The 18,982-nt window shown below is 39.5% G+C and overlaps 2 long non-coding RNA genes across 2 annotated transcripts; one reads left to right on the top strand and one right to left on the bottom strand.

Moving 5' to 3' along the window:
* The first annotated feature begins 15,211 nt into the window (after positions 1-15,211).
* LOC144425122 (uncharacterized) lies at positions 15,212-17,282 on the top strand. The gene is made up of 2 exons (XR_013477276.1): positions 15,212-15,879; positions 16,116-17,282. It is a non-coding gene; the product is annotated as an uncharacterized LOC144425122 (long non-coding RNA).
* A 138-nt stretch (positions 17,283-17,420) lies between these two features.
* LOC144425123 (uncharacterized) lies at positions 17,421-18,405 on the bottom strand. Its single transcript, XR_013477277.1, has 2 exons — positions 18,106-18,405; positions 17,421-17,887 (listed from the first exon to the last, which is right to left on the bottom strand). It is a non-coding gene; the product is annotated as an uncharacterized LOC144425123 (long non-coding RNA).
* Positions 18,406-18,982: the final 577 nt, after the last annotated feature.

Genomic DNA, 18,982 nt, shown 5'->3' with positions numbered 1-18,982 from the left:
ACGGTTGCATTACAGCGAAAGGACCGACGTTGGCCCAGCCGCCAAATCTTCGCTGGAACATGGTTGTTCGCCATTATTGGGCCGGTGGTTCGAACAACGTTCGGCCATGGTTGTTCCGACGTAGTTGTGCTATCTGGGGTATCAAATCAGCCCCTCAGCCTAAGATAAGGTTCGAATGTGCAGCTCTAAGATTTTGGAGTATCTATATTAAAAGAATGGATGGAGTGCTTCAGTCGCAATAAAAATTACTAGCTAATTATTGGTTAAATACTGAAGTACTGCTGTGTAGCAAAATCTCTTTTCAAGTCCCATGTTTTGGCAAACTCAGAAGCTGCAAATTTATTGAAAAACAAAGAAAAATGCCTGAAATAATTGTAAGTGAAAAAGAAGATCTGAAAATGGTCTGTTGTAATCTGTTTAAGTTTTTTCAAACCTCGATAATATCTAGCCAGAATGAGTTTCTTTTTAGTATATTTATTATTGCGAAAATAAGTTTGTAATACTACTAAACTGCATTTGTCATGCTGGTGAAACAGTTCTAACCTCGTATCCACTGATATATAGTAGCATATATATATATATTTTTCTCTCCATATATTATTATTCACCATCGCCTAATGCCGATAGAAATTTATTTGTATTCATGACTTAGGTATTAATTGACTTCAAAATTGCCTAATTACTGAAATACCAGAATATGTAATTCTGAGTCAGCTGTTACGAATCAAAGTAAACTAGTAAGCTATACTGAGATGCTGGAGTTTTTTTAGAATGAAAATTAACTTTGCTTGACACACCTTTTGATAAGTCGTTTTGGTCACCACACCTTTTAGTTTTAATAACCCGAAAGTCGAAGGGGTTCTTCAGTCATTTTTACTCGTATTTTACCTTCAATGCAGAATACTATTTAAATTCTCTATCGAAGCATATATTTATTTGCTGCATCAATTATTCGAAATGGCCACCAATACTGACACAGTGAATACTTGACACCAGACGTGATAGACGAGTTGATGCATACTAAAATGGATGGGGTAGGTGCAATAAAGGGTTGACTTCAGAACGGAGGAACTATCTCTATATCAGTTAAATCTGTACATGGTTTGATGGAGAGTATACATTCGGATGTACAGCTTTTGGCGTGAATACGTTAAAAGGGTGGATGGAGTGCTTTGATTGCAATAAAAATCGGGAGTTATTTGTTGGTCAGATACCAAAGTACTGTTGTAAAACAAAATATTTCTTCAACTTCCATGTTTTGACAGGCTCAGAAGCTGCAAATTTATCAAACGAAATTATAGAAAAAGTTGATAACAAAGAAAGAAGAAATGCCCGAAAAAATTGCGAGTGAAATACCTAGATCTGGAAATGATATCTTCCTTAGAGATGCAATTTTGTAAAAAAAATGAATTCCGCGGTAATCCAGAGAATGCCTGCCACACTTCTCAAGGATCGTTGATACCCCTCATGAACAAATGATCAGATTCACTTCCACTCTTGTGCCCATCTCCAGAATACTTGTTATTCATTCAGCGGTTCCATTACATTTGAACCCACGTACATTTGAATCCATGACAATTGCACCTGTATGCTATTGCACGTATGGAATTTTTTTTGTTTCACGGTTAGTTAAACCCATACTAACCCTAACCCATGGGTTTTAGCACCCGCATATAGATTGAACCCGTGGATATACGCATGGGTTCAAATGTACGGTCACCTCATTCAGCATATCTACATTAAATTTTCCAAAGAAGCTTGTGAAAATCCCAATAATATTTAATTTAATACAGTTGCTGCAGATGTTTTTGCTGGACAATATTTCAGAAACTTTGTAATACACATTGGAAAGCAGTGTGATGTAGAATTGTCAGATGATATAGAACGAGTGATATTATACGAATATTGTCTTACACATTTACAAAAAAGCTTTTTTTACATATGCTAGAATCTATTTTGCTTTCTTTTCAATTCGCTAATGCTTTGGCCGAAATAAACTGTACTTCAATTGAATCCACCGCGGACTGGAATAAGATGTTGGCCCTTCGAAAAGGGTTAGGTATTTTATTCCTAATATGAGGGTTGAATAGATGGTATTATGGAGGTAACATGTTTGTATTTAAACTGCCGGCCGATATTGGTAACAAGCCAACACCACGACAAGGTTTCGACCACTGTGTTGGGATTTATCCTTGCATAGATAGGCAGAATCGCTATGCAAGGAAAATACATGAATGAACGACTAACTTGAATTTTTTTCGTGATTTTTTTAATCGGGAGAGGATCATTGCACACTGTTGTCCGACCATTCGCTTCCCCATACGTGGTTGGTTCAAAAAATTAGTTAGGAATAAGAAAAACTTCCATACCATGATTGTAGGGTTTTTCTACTTACTATCCATGATTCACAATAAATAGATACCTTTGAAAATTGAATGAAATAACACTTTACAAACTTAAAGCATAACAGCATCTACTATACACAGTATGACATCGAAAATTCTTCTCTCATAAACATTTTTACTATCAATAGACAATGAGTTCCACTCAGCATGACCAATAACATTTGGAGCAACATTAACACAATTTTGTTTGAAAAATGTCTCTAACATAAATGATATTTCCTTTTATCCAATTCTCTACATGTTCTGGGTAAATATACAATGGGATAAGAGGATTCCACCACAATATTTTATTCACTATTTATATTTTTATCAAATACAACTTTTCTTGAAAAGTTCAAACTTTATTGGTTGATTTTACTATTTTTAAAATTATGATTAGAAATATGAAGCGTTTCTAAATTTTAGGTCACCAGCCGTTTTCCATAATTATTTATAAATACTCTTGCTCTTGGGCCCCAATACATTTTAGTAACCAAAATATTCATTTAATTTGAATATTTTTAATTTGTGTTACCATATCCATACAACCTAATCCACAATACGGTTTACTACAGCAATATATTTTTCTAGTCACTAACTTACGTTTTCCATCCCACTGTCCCATATAAAACTCCAAATTAGTTTAGTGACATTTTTTGAAATATCCATTGCTGCATTGGGACACATTCAAATGCAGATAGGTACCATACCTTTGATAACATAAAAGTCTTGGCCATAATAATTTTGCCAGTCATGATCATATTTCTGTTTTTCAAAATATTGAATGTCTGAATGTGTTACAGATTTTTTCTTGCACTTAAACTCAACTTTCTTCTATGGCATTTTCAGTATTTCCCATTCACGAACCAAGAATTTTTATTTTATCTTTAGATACTGTAATCCCACAAATTCCAAATAGTTGGTTTTGCTTTAAAGGTCGCAAAATAAAATCTGTGATTTTCATTATTAATCCAGTAATCAGTGTTCCAATCCTCTTACACTTACAGTCTTCCAATCCTAAATTTATCTGCTAAGTCAGTAAGTATCCATTCGTGAGAATAGCAGCGTTAGTTTTGCTACACAGTGTTTTTGTCATAGATATGAAGTTTTTTTTCCAAACTTGAATCGTTCCATAATTCTCCATAAAAATATCCGGGTCTAGTGAATTAACCGCCCACTTTTTGCTTTATTGTTTTTTGTCTGCGGTTGGATGTTTATGAGTCAACAATTTTATCCTGTCTACCGGTATCGTATCAGGAGCTAAGAATATCTTTGAATTCGGTGTTTTCACGATCCCCAGATCCTCCGTCGGCCATATCTCCAATCGCTCCGTCCTTTTTCCACGAATTTTCTTCGGATCGTTTGTGAGGTGTATGAATCTTCTCTGTTTTTTCTTCAATCCATTGGTCAGTATGCTCATTATTTTATTCTTTTGCGTCATGAGATATAACGGTTCGTTTCTTTCGTACCTTTCATAATCGGGGTTTTCGCCTTTTGAGTGTCCACAGACAGCCCCTATGCCTTCGTTTGACATTGTTACTTTCCCCCCTTTTTCAAGAATTTCTTGCAGTTTCCTTTGGGGAAGCCACTCTCCGAATTGTTTCCACACTATGTATTGAATGTCAGTCCACGGGTGAATTCCTTTTTGTCCATGTTCACAAATCTTGTGTCGAAGATGATAGACTATGAAACGGGATATTTCATCATTCCCTTTTAGTTTTTGTCCCGGTAGGGTCGCTGCTGCCGCGGGCCAAACTCCCGGGTCTTCGTCATCCACGGCCATTTCCATCCAACCTGATCTCGACAGTCCATCTGACGTGAATACTTCGTGAGTAGTCCTATGTATCGCCTGTTCGATTGGGTATACTGATAATTCATTTAACCAGCGCAGCACAAGATAATCTTGACTGGGTTGCTTGGGTTGTTGCATCTTTCTTAATAATCCCAAGACTCCCATATTATCTGTCAGTGTTGTAAACGAAGTCCCTATCAATACCTCTTTAAATTTCCGTACTGATTCGCGCAGGGCCTTCAACTCCTTTTTGCAAGGGTCATAAGCTCTCTGGCATTGAGTCTTCCACTTTTGGCTGTAATAGGCGAGAGGATAAACGTTTTTTGAGTGAGGTCCAATCTCATTAATCGTTGTTTCCGGTTTGGTTTGAAATAATATGGCGCCAAATCCCTTTTCACTTGCATCTGTTTCCAGATACGTTTTGTATTCGGGTTTGAAATGATACAATTTCTCTGTATTACTGACCGCCTGTTGGGCGATTTTAAAGTCGTCCAACAACTCTTCCGTCCATTCCAGTGGTGTGACTTTTCCTCTCGTAGAAGGAACATTTCCCGTCCTTTCGTCAAACCGTGTCAATATTAGGCTTAATCTTGGAATGTGGTTGGCCAGGTATCGTAGCGCGCCAATCCATCCACGCAGTTCGTTTATATTCTTTGGATGTGGTATCTCTCGAAGTGCTCGTATTCTATCAGGTTGTACTAACACTTCGTGTTCTGTCACGGTTACACCAAGGACGTTGATCCGGTTTTTCCCAATCCAACACTTGTTTATACTTATTGTTAATCGCATTTTCACCATTTGTTCAAACAATATTTTCAACAAGACGAGGTGATCTGCAATAGTTTTGGTTGCTAGAACCATGTCATCTATATACACTTTGATTGGCTCAGCATTTTTTTCATCCGTTCTTTCCATTTCTCGAATTCGATCTCTATAATCTTTCGTCACAGGCTTTTCTATGCATTCTAACATGTTTGCAGACCATAATGCTGGTCCAATCTTTATTCCAAACGGCATTTTTCGAAATCTAAGTAGTTCATTCTTCACTGCAATACCCAAAAATTCTCTAGATTTCTCGGGCACTTCAATATGGTAGTAAGCTTTCTTTAGATCCAACAAACTCAGGACCGGTCGTCTTTGCGCCATAGTGAGCACATCTGGTATCAACGGAGGGGCTATTTCTATCCCCTTGATCGCAGCATTTAAAGGTTGCAGGTTCTGTACTACACGCCATGCTTGTTCGCTATTCGGGTCTTGTTTCTGACGTTCGTTCATTTTTTGCGGTACAACGAAAATGGCCAGTTTCCATTGCGCAAATCCCGTTTCTACAACTCCCAGATTCTTCATGAGTTGGATTCCGTCTTCTAACGCCTTTGCTGCTTTTCTCCTTTGAGGTTATAAGGTCCTGACACGAACGGTTTGGTATTTGGGTCCTTCAATTCTATTGAACACTTATATTTCATTACTTGTGGTTCATTCAAGTGTTTTTGGAGATTTTCCAGTTCTCCTGCGTAGGGTTCGTAAATCTTTTTCCATTCTTCTTCAGGGATCAGCTCGTTCTCTTTTGTTCCTAAGTCGGTCGGCGTATATACTTCTCTGGCCAACGCAATAGCTTTTCCCTCAAGCTTCTGTAATGCCTTCTTCACCCACTCTGAAGTTTCTTCCGACAATACGTATTCTTTTATCGGTTGTGACAAGTACCAGCACTTGGGTTTCACAGGCACGTTTTCCGTTTGATTCAGTTCGGCACTGGGAGATAAATGTGATGCATCCACTTTACCTCGAGATTTTGTTTTTGGGTTTGTCGATCGTAAGGATTCTGGTCCCGCACTTTTGCCCTGGGACTTTAACTGTTTCGTTTCCGCCCGAAACATCGGCGTTTCTGTTTTTGATCGACTTCCCATTTGTCGGGACATCCTCTCATTTTGGTTGTCAAGAGCCCAAGGCCACTCTGACTCTGTATTCTCGGCCCAAAGCCACGGCAGTCCCACGTTCGCCTGAGACTCCGGCGATTCTGTATTATCAGCCCAGAAATTCGGCAGTCCCATTTTACCCGCCTGGGACTTTGGCGTCGGATGTCTTTGTCTCCCATCGTCTTGAAGATCGTCACCTTCGTGTTCGATGGCCAATGCTGCACTACTCAAATAAGAATTTGGATCGTCAATTCGGATTTCGATAGAGTTCATTTGTTGAAGCCTTCCTATCCATTGGAACCCTATGATGTTCAACGGTATTTTCTTTCCCACTGCAAATGGAATTTTCTCCTCCTCTCTTTCTATTTTTACCAACGAGTCGACTTTGGATTCCCCTCCGACTCCGGTCAAGTATCCCTCCAATGGTTTCCTATTTTTCCATTCCTCGGGATAGTGTCTTTGCGCTGTTTCTAATTTCATTAGGTTTGGTATGGACCCTGTATCTGCTAAAAAGGTGGCTCCGGTTCTTCTATCTATTAAAAACATTAGTTCTCCTCCGAATACGTTTTTTAACTTCAAGGTCTCACTTCCGACTTCTATGAGATCTGTGAAAACTGGTAAAAATGATTCCGATATACTATTTACATATTTACAAGGTAATATTTCCTTTGAGAGTTGAATGGTCGGGTCACTCAACCCTCGTACTCTTCCTCCGCCAGGGAAAGAGCAGACACAAGGTCATGTTCTGTCCATCCTGGAGCTGCAAAGGTAGCCGATCTGCTTCTTTCATCCGGTTCCCCTCTTTTTCCTATTGGTGGCATCCAATTCGGGCGATCCGAGGTTCGTTGTGGTCTTTTCCCATAGTATTCATCACACGAGGTGATTCTCTCTTGCAACGTCGGCGAATTCTGGGATCGAAAATAATCATCCAGTTCTTCTGTCGTCGATATCTTGCGCCTCAGTACATTGTTTCCATTCATGAATGAAGACCACTTATCCCGAATAGCTCGTAGAACGCTCTCCGGTTGTTCTCTCAATCTCGGCATGATTATGCCGTCTCGCACTATCGGCTCGTTCATTCTTAATATAGCCCCTGCTATGCAATCTCGACTTAAGTGCCCAGGTGATTTGCAAGTGAAGCATACAGTAAAAGCTTGGCCAGTCTGTGGTGTTAAGTATAGGCCTAGAGGTGCATAGATATTTGGGTTTCCCCAAAATTCATATTTTTTACCTTCTTGTTGGCTGATTCTCCGTGCGTCTTCCGTATTCCTCAAGTTGGTCAGTTTGATGCATCGCCGGATAGGTTACGGTCTTGGGCACCTGGTTTATTACAAACACGGGCGGGGTCCTTTCTCGTCCCCACTTCTTGCGATCATCGGTCGTTACATCCGCGACTTTTCGATCCATCGTTTCTGAGTTCCAATATGTTTGTAACTGTGTCGTTACTTCGGCCCAAGTCAGTCTCTCCGCATCTTGAAGTAAGAATTTTAACGCACTCGGCAGTCTGTTCCTTAGTACTTGAAAGAACCTTCTTCCATCTGTATTTGCCGCCACTACGCTATTTTTGCTTACATCCATTTCCTGTAGCGCCTTTGTTATGATCGTCCATGGTTTCTGGGTTGCCCAATTATAGGTTCTTCCTACTTCATTGATTACCAAATCATTGTTGGCTAATCCCTGGGGATTCGTTATCGCTAACGATGTCATAATATCTTCCCAATTAGGCTCAGGGTCGAAGAACGTCAAGGCGATTTGCTCTGCGTCCTTGTTTCGGTTTGCCTCTTTTAATTTCGTTTGCAATGCATTAGCCAAAATTACGTCTGCTGCCAAATTTCCTTCCCCATGGGGAATTCTTTGCATGCTTTTAGTCATCCATCTCAGTAAATTTTGGTTTCCCGGAGGAGGCATTAATTGTAGCATCTCAGACATTTTCATCGCTGGTTGCCCTGGCTCAAGCTCTTCATCTGGTCTCGGGACGATGATTTGTGGATTATCAATTTCTATTGACCTTAACTCTTGCCCTTCTCCCCGAATATAATTTTCGTTTTCGTGTGCTCTCGTCTGATTCAATTCTTCCTGTTGTCTTGACTGGGGGGTCGAGATGAGTGGACGCGGGATTAAGGTTGACTTTTGATAAGGCGTTACATGTTTGACTCCCGGGAAAAATCCCGTCAACATTCCATTTTTTATCCTATCGTCAGTGACCGCGTCTCGTCCTGGTATTCCCGTGGGGAAACACGCGGTCGGTATATTTTGATTTTTTGGTGTTGAGGTCCATCGTTCTGGACGCACCATTCGCACGACTTGGTGGTCCATGCCCGGTTCCACTGACATCATGGGACCAGGAGGAAGATTTGGGTTTTCTCTCACCCTTTCGTATTCGATTGGCCTCACCATCATATCTGTTTTTAACGCGACCGTACAGTCTAACGGGGCCGTTGGTTGGACGTCGAGTCGTTCATTGCCTTGGTACTCAGGAGGTTTTTCCCCAGACCTTTTGTTAGGTGTTTCGGTCCCCGCCCTTTGAGTTAATTCTTCCATCCTCCTTAGGGACCTCTTTGTTGTTTCTTCTATTCCTGGCGTAGCCTCTTGTTTTTTTCTGTCAATTCTCTTAGGCGTTTGTATTCCTCTTCGAAATTCGCTCCTCCCTTGACCTCACTTGTATTGCTCGTCTGAATTCCAAAGGAGGCCGCTCCCTTTTCTCCACGCGCCTCTTCTCTTAGGACCGGATAATTATTTATTGTCGGGACGGTTGGGGTGGTTAAGGTGGGCGTAGCTGTCGGTTCTTCCCCCGACCTCATTGCTTCGCCGTGAGCTTTTCCCAGTGCATATTTCTCTGACACCAATGCTTCAACGTCCTGTATTGTCACTTTTTTTGCTTCCTGTTTTGCTGCTTTTGTCAGGTTGGCTACCCCCTTTTGAGTTCGTTCGACGTCGGTTTCGGCCACTTTCAACTCTTTCTTTAGCTTGGGTAATTCTGATTGGAGTTGTTTAGCTTCCGTATGCAATTCTTTTATTAACTTGGTTTGCGTCGCCATTTTGTTTTTTAGCTTCGCTTCACTTTCCGTCGCGTCTTGGTGTTGTTGACTTACGAGTTTTAAATGTCCCACTCTTTTCCTCAATTTTACCTCATCGCGACTCACTGGTTCCCTTTTCTTAGAGAAAATTCACTTGAACATTTTTTCAGCGTCTTCGTTTCAGCGTCTTCGTATCAGCGTCTTCGTATCAGCGTCTTCGTATCAGCGTCTTCGTATCAGTTGTCTAAAAGAGTCCCGGCGGAGATGCCAACTTTTTAAAGTGGTTTTCTCTGCTTGACTTCGTCGTCTACAGGTGATTCCACTTGGTTCGGGGCTTCGACAACAGTTCTTTTAGTCTTGATCCAATCTTGTTTGCATTTTATTAATAGGTTTTTTTTTTAACACCATATGGGATTTATTCAATATTCATTTCGTCTTCAAGAGTTAATGACAATATATCTTTTTCCTGCTTTTCTGATTCCATAACTCTATTACTTATGACTTTCGGGGCTCTTAAGTACTTATCTTCTGCTTCCCGTCTGCTGGTTTCTTCAATTATCGTCAACGCCCTTATTATTAGTTCTGGGTATATTACATCCGTTAATAAGTCCTTTTTTACTCGTTCTCCGAAATTCCCGATTTCCCTAGCGATTTCTGCCTTTATATGCTTTCGTTCGACGAATTCCTTGCCATAAGAGATTACTTCATAATATTCTTCATTTTTGGCATGATATGGAGGCGCATTTTCTAATCTCCATTTGTTGTCATTTGTTGTTCCTTTTATCCTTAGTTCCTTAAACCTTTCCCATCTTCTTGAATTTCTTTCTTCAGTGAGAAATATTCTTCTCAAATGGTTGTCACATTTCCCTTCTTTAATCGCTTTCAAAATTTTACTTGGTTGTTCAAGATGCTTCATTCTATCAGCTTGTGGGCTTCGTATCCGTTTACTTTGGATTTTAGGTTTCGGCCTTTCTTCATGTTTTCTCTTCGTAGCCACGACAATCCTCTGATTTGATGATTCCCTCCCCGATCTTGAAGAAGCGCGGGAATTACTCGGTGTCTCAGGTAACTTTGTTATTTCATCGTCACTGGTTCGCAACCATTCAGTTATATAGTCAATCTCTTCTTTTCTTTCAGATGATCTTGACACATCAGATTTCCTAATTCTATCTGGTGATAACTCCTGTGACTGAATGGTTGGCGTTTGTATAAACGATTTATTCACCAAGTTAACAACTCGTGTCGGGCTCCCTTCATCATCAATCTTTAAATTCTCTGTCAGGTTTGCCTCGACACCGATAGAGTTCCTTGGTTTCTTTACAAGTACTGTTACTTTCTGATATTCTCCAACATCTTCGATCTTTTCAATTTGAAGACTGTTTCCCATTATAAGTACTCAGTTAATTAGGCTTATTTACCTTCTAAATTTGTCCCTTTAATAAATTTCTGCTTCAAAGTAGCGCAGTCCTTCTCTCAACACTTCCTTCTTTCATACGGGTCTGGGTGTGTCATTGGTCACATATTTATTTGCTTTCACTTGGTTATTTCATTATAGTTGCACGCGAGAAAGAAAAAAAAAAATCTCTCTCATATTTATCATCCTGTTGTGGGAGTCATCCTATGAACTCAAGAAATGTTTGCGTGAGAACGCGCAGCTGTCTATAGGGAGTATTCTTTATTGCTTCCGAGAATTATTAATTGATACTCTATTCGCAGTTGCGAACGACAAAGCAGCCGCTCCCAGGAACTGTCTTTTCACTCTTCGTGCTTGAACCTTTCGATACATCGATTTTGATCTTAGTTGGTCATTGTCCATTCGCCGTTTCCCGTTCCATGCAACCACAAGGGTGTTCCAGGGAACCTTGATATGTTGTTTGAAGGGTCGTATTCCACCTTTGTCCAAAATCTGAGTTTTGCCCGTACCCATCCTACTGGATATTTACAATTCATATTCTGGTCTATTCTTTTTTTACATTTTACGTCTTCTTTCATCATCGACGGATACTGGCTATAATACGACCTCGAACCTTGTTTAATTTTTATTGATCCATCCCTTGTTAAATTAAACACGTTATCTGTAGGTTCTATCCATTTTATTCGAGGGCTCCATCCACTTATTGGTTCGAGTGGCTGCAGACCTATGAAGGCATTTCGTTGTTGCCAAATATTTGTCTCCCAAGGGTACGTTGTACGTCGGCTGTTACTATATCTCCAGACATAATCCTCATAATTCGTAGAATTCAAAACTCTTCTTCTATCATACCATGGGTCCCATTCCTGAATCAAAAAATCACCTGACGTTGGTTCAAACGCCAGATTTTTTCCCACGAAATTACATGTAGTATGTTTCCACGTAACAACTCTTTCGTCTCCCACGAAATTGGTTGCATAGACGTAAGATGTATTCATTTGCTGCCGCTCATAATCGACGTCTCTCAGACCTTCTCCAAGCACAGGTACCACAACAGTTTTTTCCACTCCATATCTCGCTGTACAATTTGCAATTACAGTAGCGTAGTTTACCAGAATTTTAATTATCATAGTTTTATACACCGTCATTCCAGTCAAATATCTAAGACTTTCCCTTCGTGTAATACTTAAACCATCTTCCCATTTCCATATGTGTCGTAGGTCGGGTCCAGTGCCGCGGCGATATTCTGCGTAACTCCACATCCTGTCAATTTTTTAGGACGGCGTGATGTAACTTATAGTTCGTTCACATAGGCAACTCCTTTCCAATTCGTCCGGATCCGACCAAAACCTTCCTTTCGGGTATATCTTTTCTTGGTATGTCTTTTTTTCCGCGACGACGTATCCAAAATTAGAAGAAAAAAATAATCCTGGTTTCTCAAACACCGGTTTTTCTTCACTTATATTCCAGCAAGATGTTAAGCTAAGTTTTTTCCAGGTAGTATTCTGTATTCTTTTCCAAAAAGGCGATCTTAGTTCGTTTTAATTTGTTACACGAGCGTCATTTATTGTTGCCACACCGGCTGTTACGGTTCCCACATCTCTAACTGCGGTCGTTTCCTTCGACACCAATAACACGTGACTAAGCAGTGCCAAAACAAGGCAACAATACTTAATATTAATAGGAAAAACGTTGACCAATCCGAATCCAAAATCACTGGAGCGTCGGACAGCCAAGCCATTTGTTTCTTCTGTCGGGTGCATATATTTACAATTCCCTAATTTGTTAGTTAACATCTGTAAAAAGACATAAACATTCAGTTAGTGTCTTCTCCTTCATAGATTTACGTTGTATCTTGGGTGGTGCTTATGGCCTCTAATATTCTGTCGAAATGTTCGTTTTTCGGGTACTGTCTCTTCCACAAATATTCGTCGAGGTATGAAGATATCAGGTGCCGTGATACTCCATTCATACGCTTAAATTTCCTCTTTACATCCGCCCAAATCGATTCTATATTTTGGGTGTGGTGACCCTCGGGGGTGACGTACATGTATGAATGATTTATCGCTCTGTGAGTATACCCTCTTCCAAGGTTTTCTATATTATTATACGACGGAAACATGTCTGACCAGATTGTCGTTCCATCCGCTATATGGTTCACTATTAGTTGTTCCATCATCTCTTTTGTTCGTCCTACTTCTGGCGGGATTATTTCTACAAACAACTCTTTTGTCGTTAAATCTATTCCTCCAAAAATCCACAACGCTTTTACCGGCCTACCTTGTCTGTTTGTAGCTTGTTTTCGTCTTGCCAGGTGCGTTTCATCGATGGCCACGACACGATTCATTCCTCCTATCTTTTTCTTTCTACCAATTAGGTCTTCTGAACAAACTTCACGGATGAGATTGCACCAGTCCACCATAGTTCGTTTTGACAATTCACTCTCCTTGGCCATCGTCTCCTGGGTTACGTCTTCCGCCCAAAATACATTGTCGTTACTAATCTCGTCAGTTCCGCCTTACTGTTTTCAAAAAGAGACCCCTTCCTTATTGTGGTGGTGGTCCTACAGTTTTTCTTCTGACACCTCCACCTACGCGAGTCCTGTTTTGCCGATTTGGTATTTTCTTCCTTCATTTCCGTCTTACATTTCGCACATTTCATATGAGTCGCCAGCAGTCTTTACACCGTAGAAATTCTATGCATGCCTCTTTGTCATACAGTACTCCTTTCTTAGCTAGTCTTCCTACGTTCAGCATATCGTTCGTCCGATTCAAATAGTCTTCGTTCTCTGCAAAATGTTTTGTCATTTACTCGAGCCCTTTTTTACTAGCATATTCTATCGTCCGTGTTAGTGGTTATTTGCTTTTCGTGTTAGTCATGTTATTTGTCAAGCCTATCGTTTTAGTGAGGTCATGCTTTGTTTGCACGATAAGGTTCCGGTTTGTCATATCACTCTCGTTTTGTTTTTCACTTTGTATAGGGCGGTTATTCGTCTAGTGTCTATAGTACAGGCGGGTGTATACTTCACTAGACCCAAATATCCTATCTATACTGTCATAAGCTCTTCACCGATAGCCGAGGACCGCACGCGCCAGGAATACCATAACGCATCGCTCAAGCGCAACGAGAGAACAGTGTAACATAAATAAACAAAGACGAAAAAAGCGTGGGCTAACTATATTCAGTTAACCATGGTCTTTTGGTCCGACATATGATGAATGCACATGCAAAATCTGGAGCAGATTCAATTTCGCTTTCGTGAGATATCGCGTGCATCTAACAGACAGACAAATAGCCTACCTATCAATACAGTATACTTATCGATTAAAATCGATAAGTAATAATACTTCGTTTTTGCGAATTTGAATGCTATTCGTTAGCTGTGGTTGACTAAGTATGAATCAAATAAGTCAATCATCATTTGCCTAAAATAGACCTTATTCATTGAAAACCCATCCTACGCGCAAAAAGAAAAGTGATGTAAACAAAACTATTTTAACATTAGCTCTTATGGGGAATGTGATCACCAGAGCAGAAATTTGCACTTTTTGTAATTTTTTAGATATCTTTTATTGTACACGTGAGCAGATTTGAGGGTAGAACATTTTTTACAACTATTTTGATATTTTTAGCATGATAAACGTGGTCAAGATTTTTGATAATCGTTCACTGAAATTTTAATGAGCGCGGTGTTTCCAACGACTAACTTTCAAAACTTCGACGTATTCTCGGTTCAGACGGTCATGTGGGAGAGAGCCAGTTTACAATTAAGTGTCCATGTCGGGTATGAAAAAATTAGCCAGTTATTTATTTGCAGAGTGTTTCCGATGACGTCATTCTCACTAGACCATGAGATTCTGCCAACGCGCAGTGCTCTGTGGGATATGCGCTCCAACTGCTTGTGATAACAGATTACTCGAATACCGGTACCGGGACCACAACTGGTGTTCAACGAAAGACCTATTTTGGTTTTTATTGGATGATATATATTTCATGAATTCCATGTAACTATGTACATTTCTGGTACACCTTTTAAAATCCAATGGCCTAACTCAGTTCATATGTTGACACCATGTACCTATCCCAAAATTGGTGATGTTCAGGGCTGGATTTAGACCATGAGAGGCCCCTTCATATTTTTGAGCTCGGAATTTCTCTCCAAACAACATCACATGTCATGGACCTTTCCCCGACATTTGACCCTCGGAAAATTCTTCCTATACTTTACCATTGCAAAGTTTTCAGGGCTATTTTAAGAGTGCTTTTGCGAGTTGGCGCCTGTAAAATGGTATATGTGTTTCAAACCATCATTATGATTCATCGCATACAACAATCTGTTTTTTAAAAGTACCGGTAAAGAATTCTATCAGGCTAGTCTATCACAGCTATTTCTACACTAATTTTTATTACTGCAATTAAATTAAAACTTCTAGTAAGACAGAGTGATCATTGAATTATCTGATTTTTACTTTTAAGTTTGCGAAACACAACTGAAAACTAACGAATATAGTTCAAAAACGCGAAAACGAGGTAATGTTTACAACCACGCTCGAAAATCTGTCTGAAAGAGAAAAGTGGCTAAGCGGATGCGGAAAGGGGGCATTGTTACGTCACTTTTTGCATCTTGCTGATTGGCCAATGTCACGAAGTAAACAAAGAAGTCGATGCTCGGGGAAAGATCCATGGACCTTTCCCCGGCATCAATACATTCGTATTCTCAACCAATCGCAAGCGAGCAGATGTAAACAAACATTCTCCGCTGAAAAGTCGCTCAGACAACTTTGGACGCGTTCCGCGCAGGTTGCTGGCGGTTTAGGCAGATCTTTGTCCCTTTTTTTCGCTTTTTGTTTTCTCTACAGGTCTGCGAGAATTAGAAAGCTGTAATACTGTATGTTACTTGTTGCAAATCACGTTCACGCAATCTATACTAAAAGGATGTACCCGTTGCAGGCACCTTACAGTTGAGGTACCGTACAGGTCAACCAACTGCTATTTCGAACCAAAAAATAGTAGACAGTCATACCGGTACCGGTACTGATGCAATCAAGGGTACCGGCAGCCTACCGTATGTCATTACGGAAGAATTTGCCTTCGATACAATGTTGCATTTTTATTAATCACAATCTATTAGTGAATTATTTTCGTAGACTAGCCTAACTATGTTTAAACTGTGCGCATATGGTATTTGTCGGTCTGACAACGTGTACGATACCCCTGCCGTTCAAATGGAGTAAGATTTGCGCCTTTTCCGAAGCCACATATTGACCACCAAAAAGCAATGGAGTGGATAAAGGAATGCAACAGGCCTCACAGTCGATTCAACCTAGGAAAAATCACCAGAAATACCTACGTGTGTACCAAGGTAGGCCAACATAAATATTGTTTTCGATACCTATGTTATATTCAATATGTTAATTTTTATATGAAATAAATTTTCATACAAAAGCAATGCCTTCCATCGTGCATTTTCATGGAAGCGATGGACCAACTGATGAATACCCTGACCCCTATATCAGATTCTTGTCGCCCAAAGCACCATCAAATAGTGAGGTAAGGATTACTTATACCATAATTTAACTTTGGATCATAATTTAACAGGATCTGTCACCAGATACTTCATTTGATACAGAGACATGCGAATCTGACGAAAGTGAGAAAAGATTGTCAGGGATCCAACCAGATTTGCCCCCAGACTCTTTAGTTGAAACTACCTCAAGTGCCGCTAATGAAAATGACAGTGCTTTGTCAGACAGCAAAAAAATGTAAGCAAGCGTCATCATCATTTTATTTTGGTTCTCTGGCATAAAACAACACAAAAGTCAACATACAAACAAAACGCAGAGAAAACTTGAAGTCGAGCATAACTTCGATATAGATTTCACCTACAAGAAAACGAAATAATAATAATACGAGGGCACGAAAGCATTAACAAGATTCAGAATCAGGCAACACTTTTAACGTAATTCAAAATGAGAAAGCACACTTCTTCCAGCATTGGTGTCATATTTGCTAACTGTAAAAATGATGAATAAAGAAGGAAAATTAATATTGAAGACTTGGGACTTCATGCAGAATTTTTTACAATCTATTGGTGATAAAATGATGTTACTTTATGGAGGATGCTTCGCATGCAAGCCATGTCCGGTGTGACCCTGGTGATTGCAATATCATTTTTATGCGGACTGCAAAGTCACACCAAGCTGCTTTTGATACCAGAAGTTGGCCCTGCTCTTGGTAGTAACTGTGGTGTGTGATAAATATCCTTATTTTGTTAGGTTGTTTTGCATTTATCACTGTCATATAACTTACAACTTGTTCATAATCACCTGATAACTTTAGAACAGAACCAAGTGGTGGGTGTTTGCCCATCTGACTATGGGCTGACTATATAACAATGAGGTAGTGCTCAGTGAGCGCAATACTCCCATATTATAAGGAGATGAAACCAGTCAGCTTTTATAAAATAACTCAGCTGTAAAATCTTTGTGATGCATTATGTCTGTGAATGGAATTGTGAAATGAATTTAATTCTATTATTTTGACGTTCCATTGCTTCCATGGTTTCAGTTTGTTGTGCCTAAAAGCATATATCTGGTGTGGGGATTATTTATCCTATACATTTATACAACACAATATCTGGAAAACTATATAATTTGTAGTTATTTTCTTGGATATTTTTTCTTGCTTGTTTCTTCATCATATATTTTTTATAATCTGTTATATTCTATTTTTACACTGAATGAATAAACTATATTGTGAAACCTATCAGATACCCGACTGTTTTTGGTTGAACCGGTATGATTGGAACTATGGCTCGATCTAACTTTGTGGGCTTAGCACAAACTACAGACGACAAAACTGTTGGATCTATTTTGTTCCCTCCAAATAGGTTGTTACCAATGCTGGTAACAGCTTGTACATGCTTGGCTCGGCGTAAAATCTTTTATCCCCTCAATTTCATCTGTTGGATAGTCTTGGTTAGTCCAACGATATGGCAACAAGCACCAGTAGTTCTGATTAATATGTAACAATTTTCAAACCATGTTTACCACTATAACATTATTGGTCTTGTAATTTTATGTGGTATGTAATCGATCATAATACCTAAATAAACCTGTTGAATCTAATCTTTCGATAATTTGCACCCATCTTACTGAGCTAATAAATCTGTGTTTCTATGATATGGCATAAACTTAAGTGCCCTCACCGTGCCTAGCATGTACAAATTGCATCAGAGATTTGGTGACTATCCAGCGACACCCCTTTTTTGAAGATGATGTGGTGGCAGAGCCTCCTGAACTTATCTATAGCACTTGGCTTTGAACTCCAGCGTTGAACCAAGATTGACGACTGAACCATCACGAACGTATCTGAAAAAAATATTCATCTGTTCATAATTACAAATTGCTGTAGTTTGTGCAAAGCAAAAAAGACTTTTTAAACTGCCCCTGCATTTCTATACTAAACCCACCACTTTAGTCCTAACTTGGACGCTATCTATTAGTCTATAAACCATGGGATACGGTACCGGTAGTCACGCAGGTCTCACAGTCCTCTGACATTCTTCAACCATATAAGTTAAAATCACCTTTCAATGAAAAGTTTTGTATCCTTCTCCAGCTGGTGGAAAGAAAAGTTCTGGGAGAACAAAGTCATAGAAAAGTCATCTCTGAGTGATTCCATTTTTGTATGTTAATGAAGCTGTTGGAACTAAGTTAGGTACGGTGACGGCAATGTGAAGGCGGAATAACGTTAATAATAGATCACTTGGCAATATCTTATAACTTTAGAAGCACGAAAATACCGCCATCACTAGTGAAATTCCATTCGAAGGCCTTTAAAGCGAGCAACGTACCACTCTATCGCCCTACACAAGCCTGAATATTTGCAATGTTTGTCTGAGCGACCAAAATCAAAACAATAAAGGTCAAAGGTCGGGGAAAGGTCCATTGCTTAAAATTTAAAAATATGAGTGCATTAAATTTTTTTATTCTCCCCATTCAAGGGTGCGAATTTTTAATTGAGGCAGTTTTGCTTTCAATTTCTTTGATCAAACAACCGCTACAGCCATACTTTAACATAGAAACTTCCAGCAGAATGCGCATAATAATTTCCCTTATTATGATGCAAACGACGCAATAATGGCTGTTTACAACGTGGTTGAAACCAGTTGTGTACAGAATTTTCTACTCTGAAAAGCTTGATATATATATATATATACTTTTCGTAGGGTTTAAACTTGTCAAGCTTTCAAAAGAATTACAAACTTCGAAACCGAATTTCGAGGCTCCAGGTTTCAGCCTGCCTAGCTTATTTGTAAATCCAGTGATGGTCCCTACAGCAAATTTCTGGCTCTAATCACTCAGCAGATTGAAATAAATGGTTTTCAGCATTTATTAGCAAAAATAGAAACTTTAATTAAACATATTGTTCAACTTAAAGCCTGTATAATGATATTCCATTGT

This window comes from Styela clava, chromosome 1 (genome assembly GCF_964204865.1).
Source record: "Styela clava chromosome 1, kaStyClav1.hap1.2, whole genome shotgun sequence".
NCBI classification, from domain to species: Eukaryota; Metazoa; Chordata; class Ascidiacea; order Stolidobranchia; family Styelidae; genus Styela; species Styela clava.
Note: the sequence above shows the minus strand (reverse complement) of the source record. Positions and strands in the feature narration are given on the sequence as shown.